The sequence below is a fragment of the Mirounga leonina genome, unplaced genomic scaffold (assembly GCF_011800145.1).
Source record: "Mirounga leonina isolate KUSES-001 unplaced genomic scaffold, KU_Mleo_1.0 Mir_128, whole genome shotgun sequence".
Taxonomy (NCBI): Eukaryota; Metazoa; Chordata; class Mammalia; order Carnivora; family Phocidae; genus Mirounga; species Mirounga leonina.
In genome coordinates, this window is record NW_023270320.1 from 13,491,051 (window position 1) to 13,506,977 (window position 15,927).

Sequence of the window (15,927 nt, forward strand, 5' to 3'; positions counted from 1 at the left end):
GACTCACATTTCTCTATGCTGTTGTATTTTAAAACAGTTTATAAAGGCCTCCTATTTTCTTTTTTTTAAATAAGTTTCTCATGGCTGGCTGACTTTTTTTTTTTTTTTAAAGATTTTATTTATTTATTTGAGACAGAGAGAATGAGAGACAGAGAGCATGAGAGGGAGGAGGGTCAGAGGGAGAAGCAGACTCCCTGCCGAGCAGGGAGCCCGATGCGGGACTCGATCCAGGGACTCCAGGATCATGACCTGAGCCGAAGGCAGTCGCTTAACCAACTGAGCCACCCAGGCGCCCCTAAAGGCCTCCTATTTTCAAAGAGCATTTTGGCTACAGGAAAGGAAATAACCTGGAGACCACAAATCTTTCAACATATAAAAAATGAGGTTCAAGGAATTAACTTTTACCTTCTAGAAGTTAAAAACAAAAGTTAGAAATACAAACGGTTTTCTGAAAATTGATGGACATGTCATTCCTTTCAGAAACTAGGAGGTAAATCCATACTTTAGAGATATTCTGAAGTCTGAAGGGACCACGATTTATTTACAGCTTTCTGAGAATTGTCAGCTTTCTCTTTCACAGGCAGCATAAAATATTCAGATCAGAAACAGACTCTAGGCAAGGTACATGCAAAAGTTTCCCTAGGAGTCTGAAAACAACTTTTACATTCAGTTGGAACCTTAAAATGACTCACGAGAAGCCAAAAAGAAACACGCATCTGGGTAATCCTTTCCGGTGGAGATGAGAATCAGAAACAAGGTATGGGAGAAAGTTAAAGGAAGAGCTGTGTGTTTAAATATACACAGAAAAGATGATTCAAAGAAAGGAAATAGGAGTGTGGTGGTGGTGAGGCGGGGGGAGATAATACTGCAATTTCAAAAATTTCTTCCAACATACCATTTCTGAAAACAAATGAGTAAAAATTGTCTACCATTTATAAAGTGTAAAAGTTTTCTATTACCATTTATAAAATGTAAAAAAAAAAAAAACCAACCCCCAAGTTATCTGAGTAAAATCACAGAAGCACATTGCTGGTAGATGTCTGGGTCAGGTTCTCGGACAGTAAGTCGGTAAGGCGTACAGGGCGATCTGTATAAAGCATGAAATTCACAGAAGGCTAGGACTTAATTTTTGGGACCACCTAATCTAATACTTTTTAATCATGGGTAGTATTCCTCACTGGCCCTGTCCCCCACCCCTGCCAACTCCTTAGGGATATTTGGAAATGTGTGAGGGTGCTTTGTGGCTGTTACAAGACTTAAGACCATACTGACATCCTGAGGATGTTAGAGTCCCGCTACAAGGGCAGTCCGTTACAGTATAAATACAGTCTCGCCCAGAAGGCCGATAACTTCCTCAGTATAGACGGAGAAATTAAGATCCACAAAAGTAATCCACCTAAATTTACAACTGACTGGGAGAATCCAGAATTCATTTTTTTTTAAAGATTTTATTTTTGCGAGAAGAGAGCAAGCACAAGGTGGGGGGAGGAAAAAGAGGGACAAGCAGGCTCCCTGGGAGCCTGACTTGGGCCTCAATTCCAGGACCCTGGGATCATGACCCAAGCTGAAAGCAGATGTCCAACCGACTGGGCCACCCAGGCGCCCCAGAATTCAATTTTCTGATTCCCGTGACTGCGTGCACGTGTATATTACAGTTCTGTGAAGCTCTTTATCTGACAAAGACTACATTATCTTCTGAAAATAATGGATGTGTGGTTGTACAGTTTCCACTGTGTTGAAATTTAGGTAGATGTGGGATCCGACAATGAATGAAGTGAGAAGAACCTGTCACATGTAAACCGTATTTCATACTTTCCTTAAATAAGGACATCGCTTGTGGAAACATCAGGGTTGTTAACATACCAGCCTGTGGTGTTGGGCCCCTGCCCACCGAGAGAAACTACCAGAGCAATTACGCCTTGTTCTTTCTCTTAATCCAACTACCTCAAAATCCTTGCTCTGGATTTACCTTAGCATAATCTGATTTACTTACTCATTATCCTCCTTGCCGAAATAGTCATTTGAAAAGAATGTATCCTTCTCTATTGGTAATGTATCTCAATTATACTTGAAGAGACCCCTTTCTAAGGGCTCTCTGTAGGTATATGTAGCCCTTGGACTGAAGTCAAGCCTTGCATCCAGGTACAATTCCTGGCTCCACTGCCTAACAGAATACTCTTCCAAGTGAATATTAGGTTTTTAAGAGGTCACGTGTCCTTGTTTTTAACCCCTTGAATAAAAAAAATCTGTATAATTTTGTTTCTAAACCACATGTTCCATAAAACACAATGAAACTAACCTGCTTTGAAAATTTTAGTGACAAAGGAACACACATCCACACCCAGCCTGGAAGGTCTCCAGAGGTTTATCCTTCATTTTTCGCCTATGTAAGTTCTCCTCTGGTAACATTCTGGGACAAGCTCAGTTCTCAGTGTTCTAACAGAATCAGCTTGGCCACAGTAGAGAAACCCATTATCATCATTCACTAGCCATCCTGGGTCTGGAATAAAAGTGTCTTGATAATATTTCCTAGTGACTGGGCCACTTCCTAGAATACAGTTTTTATCCCTGGCTTCACTTTTATTCATGTCAACAAACTACAGCATTCAAGTTCATACCCTCTCACCACCAAGCCATAGTCCTAACGTGAAACCTATAAACTAGTTAAGAGAGGATTTATGCACCCCAACAACAAAATGAGCGAAACCTTGTTTCTTCCCAAGTCCAGGACTAGAAATGAAACTTGGAGAAGATGGTCCTGGTGGGTCCTCTTCCTCTTATGGTGAAGGCAACAAACAAAAAACACTGGTTCTCTGGAAGTATCAGCTAGAGTTATAGGGACCGTTATAAGAGACAACCCAATTCAAGGTCACAACCAATTTTGGATGGAACTTCCTTCCAAATAAGAGGCTTAAACTGTGACAATTAGGAGTGTGTGCTCTGGAATCTGCCTGCATTCAAATCTATCTCCACCGCTGATCCTGGGAATGTTGTTTAACCTTTCTATGCCTCAGTTTCCTTGGCTATAAACTGGAAATGAAAATAGTCCATATCTCACAGAGTTGCTTTTAAGAAAATAGTTCATGTCAATGGTTAATATTTGGCCTAGGATAAACATTCTTGTGGCCTAGTGCTCATCAGCTAAGGAGCTACCGCTCCTAAACATGGACTACTGAGGATTTCTTCTCTCTTTTGGCTTTTCTGGAAAGGTGCTTCTACCACTTGTAAAAGAGGAGATTCGTAACGCTACTGTGGGATTCCCACGACTGGAGAAAGCAGCAGGATTATCTGAACTCTTGTCCAAACTGGTGCTGTGCAGTTTCAAATTATTCTTTTATTCCACCTGGTTTCATTTCCCTCAGCCACTGACCCCCACTTCAGGAAGGTGATGATGCGTGTCCTCCTCCTCTTGCCCATTTCTGTTAGTTCACAGAGTCTGAGTAGCTCTTGGGGGGACTGACTCCTAACTGCAGAGACTGGATCCACTTTCTGGGAGAATTAGGTAGAAGTACTTCAGAGGTATCTGGAGCTCCATTTGACCTGGCCATCCACCCCAGCTAAATTTCTTTCTTTTCTACTAAGGCACACTTTCTGTTAGCCAGCCACCCCCTGTGTACCTAACCATGCCCTAGGAGAATCTGCTTTGTACAGGATGACTATAAAGTCACAACAGGGTCTTTGAAGAAGCTATAAACTCAATCTTAAACACGTCAACAGAATCCGAGTCAAACAGAGTTTATTTTCCAAAGGGCTGAGAGGGCATGATTGTTTGAACTTTTGCCACTATGTTCTCAAACTGTCCTAAAAAAGGATGATCGAAAGACCTGGGCCCTCACAGTGTTAGTAAAAGGAGGTCTCCACCTCAAGCACGGACAGTTACCCATTAAAGCAGTATTTTACCGTGACACTTCGAAATGGGTAATATTACATGGAAAGAAACATAAGCCAGAGTGCAGATGGTATTCTTTCATTCAGGAATCCTGACATTAACATTTTTACTCCAAGGATTTTGAAGGTAAACGGAGGTCAACTGTTCTGGTGGGACAAAGGCATTACTTAGAATCCTTAACACACAAACACCAGATGTGGCTGGTGCTGCCAGCCGTCCGTTCACTGTGTAGTCCTAGGGCCGCCTCCTCTCACATTTTCGTTGTTGGGACGACTGTACCCACAAGCATAGTCATTAAACAAATGGCATGACCAAAGAAAGCTTGAAAGGAAGCAGATCCTAGCAATATCTTCATTTAGTTACGTTTTTCACCCTAACAAGATCTTGAGGTGGTATCAAAACAAACTTGTGAGTTTAAAAAAAAAAAAGGGGGGGGGTGGGGGGAGCGCATCTGCCTTTGGCTCAGGTCATGATCCCAGCGTCCTGGGATTGAGCCCCGCATTGGGCTCCCTGCTCAGCAGGGAGTCTGCTTCTCCCTCCCCCAATCCCCCTGCTTGTGTTCCCGCTCTCGTTGTCTGTCAAATAAATAAATAAAATTAAAACAAAACAAAACAAAACTTGTGATGGTCCACATCCACTTGGAATGGTGGCCAGTGACAATCTAGTCTTTGTTGCTTCCATGGACACCCCAAAACCCTCAGAATTTTAATGGCTAACTTCACTTATTTGGGAAATAAAGAGGTTCTGCCTCAACCTAGTATCTCCCTGTACTTGTCCAGAGCCTTATGGCTGTCGTAGCAAAAATTTTTGAGTGATAAAACGTAATGTGTGTCAGTGTGATTTCTAGGTTATATGGTTTATCTCTGTAAAGCCCAGATCAACGGGCTTAAATCAGTGCGTTTGGCATGAAGGAAAAAAGAAAACAATAAAACAGAAGAAATCACAACCCTATTCTTAGCCATAGTTTTTATTACTAAACCAGGTCCATTTAGAAAATATACTTCTTTCGTCATATAGTATATCTGATGAGAAAGCAAGGGTGTTTATGTGCAAATTTATTATTTTAACTACAAAAAGATTAAATCCCTAATGAGGATTAATTAGGAGCATCACTTTCATAAAGGCCACACGTGCTCCTACAGCTTATACCAAGTACAAAAACCCAGGTTAAACTGGGAAGGGAGGAGTTTCTAAATATTTACTGATTACATTTCCAATATGTCATTAATAGATGACCATACAGGTCCTTTAAGATAAAAGGGCTACTGGTTTCAAAGTTGGTATCAGCTTTTCAAGGAAAAGACGAATCATACTAATTACAAACTATTCTTCTAATTATTGAAAAGGAGACCAACCTGCCTCTGTATCTAACACATACTAGGCATAAGCCAGGCAAAATAAGGTAAGAGGTGTGTGGGTTTGTATGAAAATACCTTATGAATTCTGAGATATGTTAGATGATTAACACTGTGCAATGTAAGGAGTCTTAGAATGATATAAAACCAAGTATTCTATGTCTATGTAGAAAAGCATATGAAGAGTAAGTCCTACTTGTAAGGTAGGCAGACTAAGAAGATACATTTAACACATTTTTAGGTTCACCTAAAGTGCTTGTTCGATCATTTGAGGTACCATCTTAACTTTCTGTATCTCCTTTAAGGATAATTCTGCAAAGTTTACACTGAGTCTTTATTAGTGGCTGATGTAGAAGAAAAAAAGATGAAGGGAGGAGAGAAAAACAAGTGCTGATATTAACAAACTCTACAACTGAAAAAAGGTGCCTTAACTTCCCAAAACCATCGTGGAAAGACTTCCATTTAAAGATCAGACATAACAGCCCACAACAGGCCTCCAAGTATATTTTTACAACAGCCGTGTTTCTGCTTTCCAGTTTTTGAGCAATGACCACCCCTCCCCTAAACAGGAACCAGGGGAATCTCCTACACAGTATATGCATAACCTACGCATAACCAAGTTTAGGTCATCTTAAAGCCAAATACCAAGAGGAAGTAGAAAATGTATAAGCTTGTTACTGATTTGTAGATAGCACAACAGGATAATGGCAATTCTTTAAGAAGGAAGGCTGTATTACGTTTAAAAATAAGTATTAAAAATACTTTTCAAGTCAACAACTTTACACCCTCAACTTTCCTGAGGACAAAAATGAGTGCCATCTACATCAATAAATTATCTGGTTCTCAAAGTCACTTATTAATGCCACTACAGATAAATCAATCCATGGGTGGGAAAAGTCTGTTCTCTGATGAATACGGTAAAAATACAGAAATAAGGAAAGAGGGTAGCATTTGCTCTGTAAACCTGTTTTTAAAAAACTCTATGAAGCTCCTTCCAAACAAGAGTTTGGGGCTATTGTAAAGAACGTGAACAGGTAAGTCCAAACTTTGGAAGCTCACTGCAAAGTACTTCTTGTGCTGTAGAGAGCCGAACTAAAGTGAGTCTAAACGGATCTCACCTCTGAGCAACTTAAATCAGCGCTCTGCCTCCGTTCTGATGTATCACCTCAAGGCTACTTACTGGTGACCTGACAGGGCTGGGGCTAAACTTCTCCGTGCAAAAAAGGCTTGTTCAAATTAACTAAGGAATCTCACTGGCTGCTAAATAAAATACTTTTATATAGCATTCTAAGATGTGTGTCTTTGGTTTTAAACAGATTCAACTGGAACCTGACATGGACAAAGAAATGTGCACGATTAGTTTGACAGAAAAGGGAGAGGAGGGGTTGTTTGTTGGGCTCACTATATTTTGAAGGCTCACTATAATTGAAAATTAATAAATAAAGAACACTTCAACTTTGTTTCCCAAAAAAGCTCCAAGAAAGGACTAATGAATCAATTTATCATTAATTACATTATAATATAAATCAATGTTCAGAAGTACTCTGAACCCAGTGGAATATGGAATTCCACAGACATTATTTTAAAATCAGACTGTAGCAAAGTGGGCTTAAGGAATAAAAGCCAGTCCTTTGTGAAGATCATCATCCCAATTACCAGAATTTTTACTATTGAGTGGCCAGTGGCTTTAAAAAATCTCATTTTCTTTGATCCTTATGCCCTCTGAGATAGGTATTATCAAAAAAATAGTAATGGGAAGAAAACTGCGGTCCAGAGAAGGGTCTTGAATCAGGTAAGTGGCAGAACCTGGATTTGAACCAGGTCAGCTTGACTGACACCTTTATTACACTGTCTTCGACTAGAAAGCCTCCCAGACATGGTAACTGGTTACCAAGAAGAAACTTTCTCTGTTCTCCTCTCTTAGCCTTAATGTAGAGATTTAGTATCTTTTCACAGGTATTAACACAGAAACAATGTTCTGCACAAACACACAGAACTACCCTAATATATCAAATACACAGTACATATTTAATATTTGTGAATTTCATTTTTAAGATTATCTTAAAGATGTTTTTAGAATTTGGTGAACACGCTCACAGATAAACGAAGAGGACATCGTAAAGTGTTAGAAAAGTCAGCATCTTCCTACCATAGTTACCTAGGACTTTTCTAAACCTAAAAACCTCCATTAGTTTTGTCATTCATTTATTTAGCATTCTAAGATGTGTAAACAGCCTGATTCTCTTTCATAACCTTGTCTGCTTTTTTCATTGAGGTGTATCCATAACCTGTAATCCTGAATAGTTTTTTCTGCCTTCGGTTTAATGTCCATTTGCACATTACATTGGCCTTCTATATGAATACTAAAATTCTATGAAAAAGAATTACTGTAATGTAGTGTGAACTCTAATTTTTATTTCTATTTTTGAAAGCATAGAAACACTTTCATACCTTGCCTGTTTATGCTCCTTTATTAATAAACTAACCTTCTGCTTGAGAACATGAAGTGAATTCCATTCCATTTAAATTTATTTTCATTTCCCATGATATGTTTCCAAATTTACTTTTTAAGTACTGTGTTATTTATTCATCCATTTACTTTTTGAGTGATGTCTTATGTTAGGCAAACAAAGGACAAAATGGATTAAAGCAATTCAAAATAAAAGAGAACCACTGGTTACCAGTTTACACTAGGAATTTTCTACCCAACTATATTCTCTAGGGGAATTACTCAGATCTTTTAATCTTAAAACATTCATCTTTAAAATTAACTTGCCCCACAATGGCTAGGAAAAAAACCTCAGAACCTTTTATTCAATGTCCAGGTTACTCAAGGTACCACTTAATTTTTCAATAATTCTCTATTGAAACTTACATTTTTAGAAATTTTAGTCCTCAAAATATGCTCCCTGGTTTTTCTATAAATATTAGCCTTCTTGACAGTATTATTTTTAAGATTTTAGTCAGTATAATCACGTTCATTAGAACTGTTTTGTTTCTGGGGCACCTGGTGGCTCAGTGGGTTAAGTGTCTGACTCTTGGTATCAGGCCATGATCTCAGGGTTGTGAGATGGAGCCACCCCTGCCCACTGCCACCACTGGGCTCTGTGCTAGGCGTGGAACCTGCTTAACATTCTCTCCCTCTGACCCCGCTGCTTGTGCGGAAGCATGCGCTCTCTCCCCCTCTCAAAGAAAAAACCACCAAAAACTGTTTTCTTATTCCTAATCCCATATTTACATTGCAGATATATATATCTTATTTCAGAAGGATTTACTCTATTTTTTCTCCCCTACTTATTTTTATGTATATAAAAATCCTTGACTATTATGGTTCTGTAACTTCAAAGTTTTTAATGTTTCTATGTAATAATTATTAAATATCCATTAAAAATGGCATGAAAAATTTCACTATGTATAAAGAAAGAAAACACCTCATATTGTATGTACTTGTAAGGAAGTAAGAACACAATCACTGACAAAGGTCTTGTCAAAACACCTATTCCAGGGGCGCCTGGGTGGCTCAGTTGTTAAGCGTCTCACATCATGGTCCCAGGGTCCTGGGATTGAGCCCCGCATTGGGCTCCCTGCTCAGCAGGAAGTCTGCTTCTCCCTCTTCCACTCCCACTCCCCCTGCTTGTGTTCCCTCTCTCTGTCAAATAAATAAATAAAATCTTTAGAAAAACAAAACAAAAACAAAAAAACCCCACCCTATCCCATTTTAAGGGGGTCAAGTCCCATTCCTACTCCCCAAGTGTATAAAATGTTCTAAAGCATTCCAGTTACAGAGTAAGACAAAAGCTTTGTGGACCAAAAGTTAAAATCTGTGTAGGGTAGATTATTATCAGAAACACAAAGCCAGTGTGGAAGGGGGCTCTGTAACCCCTAGTCATTAGGATGGTATGATCATTCACTAAAAAAAATAAAAGTGATTTTACAATAAAGAGTGATTTAAGGGGCCAAAATGTGCTGCACTGCAGAACAATCAGCAATGTGAATGGCCTAGAGAGTGTTCATTCTAAAACTGCCCTGGCTTCTTAGCAAAAAGAGTCCTAGCAAATAACTCATTCTTTGCACTTCCGTGTTCCACAAACACTAACTATACTTTCTACTTACATTTACAATAGAGGCAAATAGATTCTCAGCATTTCTGAAACACCTGAAGAACCACGGAGAAAGGTCAAGGTCAATACAAGATAGCATTTTTAAAAGGGAGTTTAAGTAAGTTAGATCCTCAACCTCAAAAAAGGCCGCCATGCAGTCTGAGGGCTGTTTCACAAAGCCGTGTAATATCCGATGAACTTGAGGTTTCCACATATACTTACTGGAGTAAACCAGTTTATCTGTGAGAATCTGTGGCTCTTCTTGCTTGTTTCCTTGGGGAAAGGATAATGCTAATATTTCTGGCTACTTTTCTTTCTTTAAACTTCCTTAGGATTTCTTTTAGTAGCACTGTGTTTTCCAGTTTCTTATGTGAATGCTTAGTAGATTTAAATAACCTATTTTTCATGGTGCCTGGGTGGCTCAGTTGGGTTAAGCCTCTGCCTTTAGCTCAGGTCATGACTTCAGGGTCCTGGGATCGAGCCGCACGTCCGGAGCCCGCTTCTTCCTCTCCTCCCTGCTTGTGCTCTATCTCTGTCTCTCTCTCAAATAAATAAAGTCTTTAAAAATAAATAAATAAACCCACTTTTCTTCAAGCAAAGACTCTAATTAGAAATTTAACAAATTCCTCACATTCATCTTCATTAGTTGTTTTTCAGAACAACTTTTAAATTATGTGCTGTACCGTCCTAGGGAGGTTATAGAACCATCCAAAAATGCAGGACCATCATAAAGAAAAGCACAGAAGAACAATCTGACAGACTCTAGAACTTATTAAACAATCCTACACTGGGCATTTATTATTTTTATTTTTTTTTATATTGTATTTGGGTTATGAGTCACTTTTGGTGGTGTAACTTTTGTGGACGCCTATTTCAAATTTCATTGAGGGGGCTAGCTGGACTGAGCTGTTTGTCAAGACCCAAGCATGTAGTCATGGAGAAAAAGAAGAGAGTCCAATACCCTGCATCATGGCAGCTCTATACTGACTGGCACAGGCATGGTCCCTTAGCCCAGTGACGTCAAACGGCTGCTTGAGAACTTTGCAAGTCAAGAGTAAGCAGTTAGAAACAGATTTAACAGATAAACATTAGATTGGACTCATGATCTCATCTGGCAGCCTTGCATATTTCCCATCCAAAAGTCCCAGCTGGGATCACACTAATTGGGCCTCTTCAACCACATTGAGCAACAGGCGAAGAGAAATTTAGGGAGAAAATTTTAAAACTGATAAGAAACACATTGACATAGTGCCTGGTGAGGGGGAGCTGAAATAGGCCATCTGGATGCTTGTGTTTGTGAAAACTTTTGTTTAGTGGAAATAATTCACCTAACTCACAAGCTGTACAAATATGAAGATCAAAAGTCCTAACTTGCACAACCTGTCAGGAAAACCTGTGATACAGGAAACAGAGACTGTTGTCCTTACTTCCGTCAAACCAAAGCCAAAATGTCTTTGTGTGGTCACTGCCTATCTTGACTGCCCTGGTGTCCCTCTGCAGTCAAATGCTCTACCCCTCAGCTATACCCCCACTGGTGTCCCTCTGTACTCAAAGGGTCTGTACCAGTACTTTACGGCCACATCTTTTGACTAAGAAAGTATACTCGTGGTAGAGGTTCACATTTAGAACATTTGCAAGTGCTTTTGCTTGGTGATTTCCTTTTAATACCTTTGGAAGTGAATAATACCCCTAACCTGTGATGAGGAACCTGGTACAGAACTAACAAATCAATTATGCCATGCTGTTTAGTAATTTGACAGTTGGGAGAGCTCAAGATATTCAACAAAATTGAAATTATGCACAAGGCTGGAATCATTGTGATATAAATAACCATAGTATTTACTTTAATGCCAGGAATTTATGGGGATGGAAAAGCCGAAGCTTCCCTGATTAGATTGGCTATTTTTAACATGTGACACTATGAAGTACCTTTTCAACATGCTTTCTTACAAATTTTACAGTTTTTCTAAAAATTCTTTATCATACATGCTACTGAATGGATAAACTTCCTCAGTAAGAATTTAATACCACATATCCTCAATTTCTCTTCATTTTCCACTTAAGGCTTCTTTGCATTTGAAGTCTACATGACTGCCCCTTTTTCCCCTTGAAACCAAACTGCTCTTCAATCTCTATTCCAGTCTTTTTAGACCTTGAGAAAATACCTTTCCTTCATGTCTTGCATGTCGTACACAAAAGAATATAAAGCCTAAGTCTTACCTTATTAACCCAATGGTTGGCTTTTTCCCACCCTTACTTAATTATCAGGTAAACTATTTAATGGTAACACAGTTCTATTAATTAGAATTGCCACCACAAAAAAGAAGTGTTACTAATCCCTGTTAAAAGAAACATTTTAAGTTATGTGAGATTCCAAAAGAACCCAAATCTACTACTGCAATCAGTCCAAAAGTATTTATCAAGAACCCAATGATCACGTCATACCTACTAGGATGATCATAGTTTAAAAATCAAAACAAGTATTGGTGAGGATATGGAGAATTGGGAACCTATATACATTATTAGTGGGAATGTAAAATGGTACCAGCTACTATGGAAATGTTTGGAAGTTCCTCAAAAAGCTAAAGATAAAATTACCATATGACTCAGCAATCCTGCTCCTAGGTATATACCCCAAAGTAACTGAAAACAGGAACTCAAACAGAAACTTGTACACCAATGTTCACTGAAGCATTATTCACAAGAGGAAAAAGGTGGAAATAACCCAAGTGTCCATCAACAGATGAATGGATAAACAAAAGGTGGGAGAGCCATATAATGGAGTATCAGTCAAGAAAGTGATATGTGCTACAACATGGATGAATCTTGAAAACATTACACTAAGGGAAGAAGTCAGACACAAAAGGACAAATATATCAATATCCAAAATAGGTGAATAGACTGAAAATAGATTAGAGGTTACCAGGGGCTAAAAATAAAGAAGAAGTTGGGAAGTACTGATTAGTGGTTACAGAGTTTGTTTGGGATGATGAAAAATTTTTGGAAATACAGAGTGGTGATGGTTGCACAACATGGTGAATGTAATTCATGCCAATGAATTGTGCACTTAAAAAGCATTAAAATGGCATATTTTTTAATAATTTAAAAAATAATATACCAAAAACCATTGAATTGCACACTTTAAATGGGTTATATGGTATGTGAGTTGTAACTCAAACTTTTAAAAAGAATCCAATGGACTAGGGGTTGCAATGATAACTGGAGATCATTTACATCAAATAGTCCAATTTGAGAGTAAAGCAAATTACTGTGCTCATCCAGGCAATGTTTAGTTGTGAAGGCAATTTGTAGTGATGTACACTGTTTGATTACATCAGACTTCTTTAATTCTGATATAATAATTTACAATAGAGTCTATGATAAAACCTAGCCCAATAACAACTATTTAAAATTAGAGGAAGAGAGATAACAAAATGGCACATATACTCCAGAGTCCACACACAACCTTTTAAAGTACAGTTGACGCTTGAACACCATGGGTTTGAACTATGGGGGCCAACTTACATGCAGATTTGTTTTTATAAATACAGCACAATACTGTAAATGTATTTTCCCTAAGGATTTTAACATTTCTTTTCTCTAGCTTACTTTATTGTAAAAATAAAATATACAATATATACATCACATAAAATATGTGTTGACTATATTATCAATAAAGCTTCTGGTCAATAGTAGGCTATTAAGTTTGGGGGAGTCAAAAGTGTGTGTGTCTGTGTGTGTGTGTTTTGTTGCTACTCAGGAAGTGGTTAGCACCCTTGATCTCTGTGACGTTAAAGGGTCAACTGTACTTTAGATGAGTGATTCCCAAACACGTATTAAGACAATGCCTGTTATGGAAACTTACACAAGCAAGGACTACGACAAGCCTGTTGATCTGAAGTATTAACTACAAATCACTCTTATTTATTAAAACAAGGTTTTAAGTAGGCAACAGTGGCAATATTGGGGTCTTCACAGTTGGTAGGAAGCCAGGGATGGCTCATTCTCACTTCTGCTCTGGGTCTTTATCCTTATACTTACTCTATTTCCTGTGTCTTTAAAATCTCCACAAGTTTTTACCAAACCAGGCTAACTCTCAGTATCACTCACCATATTTGATTTACATTCCAAAATTATAAACAAAGCCTAAAAATAATGGATACTTTGGATTATTAACACCCCCTTTCATTAGCATGGAAAACAGAAAACTGCCAGTATGGAAATTACAAATGTGTATGAAGGGTGAAGGATAGGTCAGATATTTTGTTGTCAGGTTAAAGAATGGATGGGGTTTCTAATCATATGGATTAATGGGACCATAGATAACCTGAAGGGAAGTCTGGGTTTGGGTTATTTTTAGCTTAATTTGGGAGTTTTTGCTATAAAAACAAAATATACTGTATTTATAAGATTTGAGTAACCTCCTGATAAAAGTTCAATGTTACCACTTAATTCAATCTGAGCATGTTTTTCCATAAAATTACCAAATTGACTGACGCATAATCTAAAGATGGAAGAAAACAGATTTAAAAAATCAGTCATTTGGGAAAAGACTAATTATTAATACTAATAACTGAACCAGACAGTAACCAAGACCGAGAAATAAAAATAAGAGGCATGGAGAAGTGGTTCCATGACACTGTGGGAAGTATTCTATATAGAGGCACTTACTGGACTGCGGCTTTAGTTTCTCAATAGTGGAATAAAACAAAACATTACAACATGGAACTTTTCCCCAAAGGAATGTGAGGAAAAATTTTTAAAAGAAGCCTGGACGAATGACATGAGAGGAGAAAATTTTGTAATGGCTATGAGCATCGTATGTTTTTAATTCACCAATTAGAAAGATGACCTGAAAACAGAGTAATATGTTGGATCATAGAGAAAATTTGTCAGCTTCATGATTAAGTACGTTATCCCGAATGGGCCCATTTTCTCTGTAGAGAAAAGAAACCCTGCTCCGTTGTCACATACACCAAACTTTATCATGCCCATTTGTCCTGGACAATATGTAGTCTGTCACTGCCACCAGGAAAAATGCAGCAGCACTGCATGGACCAAGCAAGCAGCAAGATGTTGTATACAGGCCTAAGATGCAAAAAGGCTTGCTTCTAGTTGTAGCTTTAAATCTATGCTTCCTGACTGAGCGAGCCATCCATCCTTTCAAGGTCTCTATTCCCAGAACAACAGGACGGTTTCTGAGGTACAAAGACCTCTAATACCTTATATATAAAAGTAAAAAATGTCAACAAAGAAATCAACCATGAGCTCAATAAATGCCCTGCATTCACAAGTCAGTCTCTGAGCAGAAGCAAGCTCAGGTTCAATAATTCACAAATATTAAGAGTTACCCTTAGATCCATAGAACAGTATTTAAACAGTTTCGCTTGGAGTTCTTCCCAAGTTATTAATACATGAGCAACAAAAGAACATTAATGAATAAGGGGGAAGATGCTGCTAAAGAAAGGCTCACTGCCAATGAAAAAGAAGGAAGAGCTGAACCTAAAACCAGAGATCAGGACACAAAAGCACAATGATCTGGGGCCAGTTGGCCTAGGGATGGACTTAAACACCTCTACTGTTATGGTACAATAGGGGGCTCAAAACCTGATTACTGGTAACGATAGAACCCTTGGACACCAAGAAAAATTGAAACTGTTTGCTATACCGCTGCTTACTGAGGTAAGGAAACACGGTTTATGACTATGACCATTTAAGCAGTTTAAAAACAAACCTCTGTAAACAAAAGCACAAATCCTAGCCCATAAGGGAAAGTTGCCTTTGTCAGATGAGAGAAGTCACTATAAAAGCCTAGTGTTCCTCAGACAGTCAAGGCAGGCCGAAGAGAGTCCACTCTGTAAACAAGCTTCAACTGTTGTTACTTCCTTTAGAAGAACAATGAAAAGAGCCTGGTGAAAACTTCACCTAACTTTGAAGGACCCAGAACAGTTCTGCAGTTAGAAACATGCTACCTGGTAAGAAGGAAAGAAAACCACTATCTAAATAAAAGCCTAGTTTTATGGAGAAGCTTAAAATTTGGTTATACTGAGAAAATTCTGGCTCTATGTAGTGATAAAATCAAAACAATTTCTATATCAAAATATTCAATCACATACTGTGCTTCAGTGTGAACCACCTGGTACACAATAAATACTTGGTTGATATTTTGTTCTGTGGGAGACAAACAGGGTAAGGAAGCAGTCTTTCTGACTGGAAGGTTATTTACCCAAATCCAGGCAAATCCTGAGCTCTTTGGAGCTCCTGGATTCCAAAGACTTTCATGAAAAACCAACAATAAGCAGCAAGCCATTTCTTCTGAGACAGTCTACGTTTTTTTCAAAGCCTAAAAACCTTTCAAGATTGTGTCACAATGACCATTATGCTGAGTAAACAGACCCCTCTGGAGGCCCCTTCCCTTGGGCCTCCAAGTCTCCAGGATACCAGGTCTCTCCTAGAGCCCTCTCTCAGCATGGTCTGCCTTAGCATCCAGGGGCTCAAAAGGAGCGGCTGTGAGGGGCACCTGTAGATTCCATAGCAACACAAGGGCCATGACACTCAGACTGCACCAGTCAAGTGGCCACTT

General features: G+C 38.6%; 1 protein-coding gene across 15 annotated transcripts in view; it reads right to left on the minus strand.

Moving 5' to 3' along the window:
* RBPMS (RNA binding protein, mRNA processing factor) overlaps nucleotides 1-15,927 on the minus strand; it is a 173,904-nt gene that overhangs the window by 79,064 nt on the left and 78,913 nt on the right. The window lies entirely within an intron of this gene.